Here is a 3,454-nt window from a genome sequence, read left to right as displayed (position 1 = left end):
ATGCCTTAGTTGAAGTTATTGACCTCCTTATTGTCTTGTTACCTCTTAATTGTTGAGTTTATTCTATGACCCTGTGCCTATCTGCTACATGTCCTAATTGTTGTGATTGCATACTTAGTTATCACGTACTTTAACTATTCTGTCATTTTTAAAGTGTGTTGTATTCCTTCGATTTTTACGTGGTCCCTTTGTTGTTGAGTACTGAAACCCTTAATTGTAGAAATCCTTGTAAATGGAGTTATTGAATTGTTGTTGTTGAATTAAATTATTGTACGGGGGATCGGGTTGCACGCCACAACAAGTGAAATAAGGGAGGATATTTATATTGTGATATTGTTATTGTATAGTGGGATCGGGTTGCACACCGCAACAGCTAAAATAAGGGTGGATTGTTATGATGAAATAAGGGTGAATTATGATATTGATATTGTACGGTGGGATCGAATTGCGCGCCGCAACAAATTTTGTTTATTGGTATGATATTGTTATTGTAGGGTGGGATTGGATTGCATGCTGCAACAGGTGAAATAAGGATGAATTGGTATGGTGTTATAAGGGTGAATTATGATATTGATATTATATGGTGGGATCGAATTGCGCACCGCAACATATTTTGTATTTCGTATTCCCTGTTTTATTGTATTGGTTTCAGTTCCTTCGTGCGAGACTCTGAGAATTTGTGTTTCCGGTTTCTACTGTTTTCTGAGGATTGAGTAATTGTCATTTACTTATTGCCTTGCCGTCATTTTTTGAGCTTTTTTCCTAATACTATTATTCTGGTGAACTGATTTTCGAGGTGAATTTACTACGTTAAGTCATTTCCTCCTGTCCTGCTGAGTTGTTAGTAATATAGTGATTTAAATTAAAAGAATTAATATCATGCTACCTTGTGTAACTTTTAAGTTAAAACTCGCCATATATTTTAGTATTTACCATTTCTAATAGTTGTCATATTTTACTTCAATGGATTTCTCAACTTAATCTCCCTAACATATCTGAGGTTTTTTTATTACTTAAAAGGAATTGTTATTACGTTTTAATTTAATAAATTCTATATTAATTTCAATAGCTTATTTGATGTTGTATTTTATTTGAAAATGTTGTTTTTCTTCACCCAAATAATTTCTAAAATAAACTCATCTTTCTCATTGATTTCCTACTTGGTCTAGAAACTGTAATTTTACTTTATGATATATAAATAAAATCTCTTGAACATCTTAATTATCATTTGACACGGATATTATGTACCGAATAGCACGTGAATTTTGCCATGTAAAGTGAGATGGAAAGATGTGGGCACAAGGTGCCATGTATGTTAAAGGGTTGGAAGTTGTGATTTATGATATGAGATTACAAGAAGTGGGATTGTTGAAATTGTGTATTAGAAATGATTCGATTGGTTGAGTTGATATCGTTTTCCCTACTTGAGCACATTAATACTTCATCCGTATCCCAACTATGTTGTTGTTTAATTACTTGGTTATTTCTCGTTGCCATTCGTGTTCCCTTGATTATTGCTACTGTTTCTAATCTGATTTTTTTCTGCTATTGGTATTACTTTGATATTCCTTCCTCGTTAGTTTTATGTCATATCCTGCACATGTTTAAATGTTCGGTAGGTGTATTGACCTATCTCGTCACTACTCTACTGATTTTAGGGTTGATACTTATCGGGTACCAATGTGGTGTACTCATGCTACGCTTATGCATATTTTTGTGCAGAACCAGGTACTTCGGATCGAGTTGGATTTGAGACTTACGCTTTGTGAGGCTGGAGATTTTAATGTACACTTGTTGGGCATTCGCAGGCTCTGAAGTCACCTTCTATTGTATTTATTTCCTTTTATTCCTAAATAGTGATGTATTCATTATGTATAATTACTCATATAAAGGCTTATGACTTGTACAGCCGGTTTTGGGATTGTAAATTTGTATAGAGATTTCTATTTAAAAATTGTTCGATGTTAGTTAAATATTGTTGTTATTTCAGTTAATGCTAGGCTTACCTAGTTTTAGAGATTATGTGCCATCATGACTCGTTCGAAGGGATTTTGGGATGTGACATGCCGACATATTCAAAATTGCACAAAGAGAGTCCGAATTGTTGCGGGAGTTCGTGATAAGATTTCGGAAGGAAAGGATACTGCTACCAGTCATGCCAAACGAATGGGTAGCTGAGGCATTTACTAAATGGTTGAATCCGAGTTCTCCTTTCCAGTAGCAAAGGGAAGGAGAATGCGACATAGAAATTACAAGAACTGACGTCTGCTCCCGAGCCAAACGAAGACAACAAAGGGAAGGAGTTGTCGGAATCTTATCAAGTACCAAGATATTTCTAGGTACCAGAAGAAATGGACGCAACAAAGTCCACAACGGAAGAACTCGAGCAAGTCGCACTGTTTGAGAAATTCTTGGAGAGAAAGTTCCACTTGGGGATAGGAATAAATTCCGAGCTCAAGCCGGGATTCATAGAATTTCTTAAATTTAATATTAACTATTTTGCATGATCGCCTATGGATAGACAGGTATCCCGTCAGAGGTGACTGTGCATAAGTTAAGTCTGGATCCTAACATCCCTCCGGTAAGGTAGAAGAAACGCCCTATTGTCGAGGTCAAGAACAAATTTGTCAAAGAAGAGGTAACATGATTGCTTGATATCGGTTCAATCTGGAAAGTAAAGTATCTCACTGGCTAGCTAATGTAGTAGTAGTTCCAAAAAAGAATATATTTTGCATGTGCATAGATTTTAAAAATCTGAATAAGGCATGACCAAAAGACTCGTTCTCATTACCAAAAATTGATTACATGATTGATGTGACGATCGAGCACGAGTTGATGAGTTTCCTCAATACCTATTCCGGGTACAATCAAATCAAAATGAACTCGGAGGATCAGAAAAAAACTTCGTTCATAACAAACTTTGGCACATATTGCTATAATGTGATGCCTTTCGAGCTTAAGAACTCCGGATCCACTTATCAGAGGTTTGTTAACAAAATGTTTGAAAAACAAATAGGGAACACAATGGAAGTTTACATAGATGATATACTGGTTAAGCTTTGAACGCAGGTGATCATCTAAAACACCTCCGAGAAACTTTTGACATCCTAAGGAAGTACAACATGAAGCTTAATCCCAAAAAATGTGCATTTGGAGTCAGCTCTGGTAAGTTCTTAGGGTTCCTGGTGTCACAAAGGGGGATCGAAGTCATTCCCAATAAAATTAAAGCCTTTGAAGACATTCCCAACCAATTGTCAAATGTGAAAGAGGTTCAGATGTTAACAGGAAGATTGGATGCTTTAAGTAGGTTCATTTCTCGGTCTTCAGAAAAGTGCCATCACTTCTTCTAACTTTTGAAGAAGAAGAACAACTTCGAATAGACTCCGGAATGCCAGTATGCTCTGAAAGATTTGAAAAGGTATTTATTGAGCCCTCCATTACTATCGAAACCAGG

This window comes from Nicotiana tabacum, chromosome 5 (genome assembly GCF_000715075.1).
Source record: "Nicotiana tabacum cultivar K326 chromosome 5, ASM71507v2, whole genome shotgun sequence".
Taxonomy (NCBI): domain Eukaryota; kingdom Viridiplantae; phylum Streptophyta; class Magnoliopsida; order Solanales; family Solanaceae; genus Nicotiana; species Nicotiana tabacum.
Note: the sequence above shows the minus strand (reverse complement) of the source record.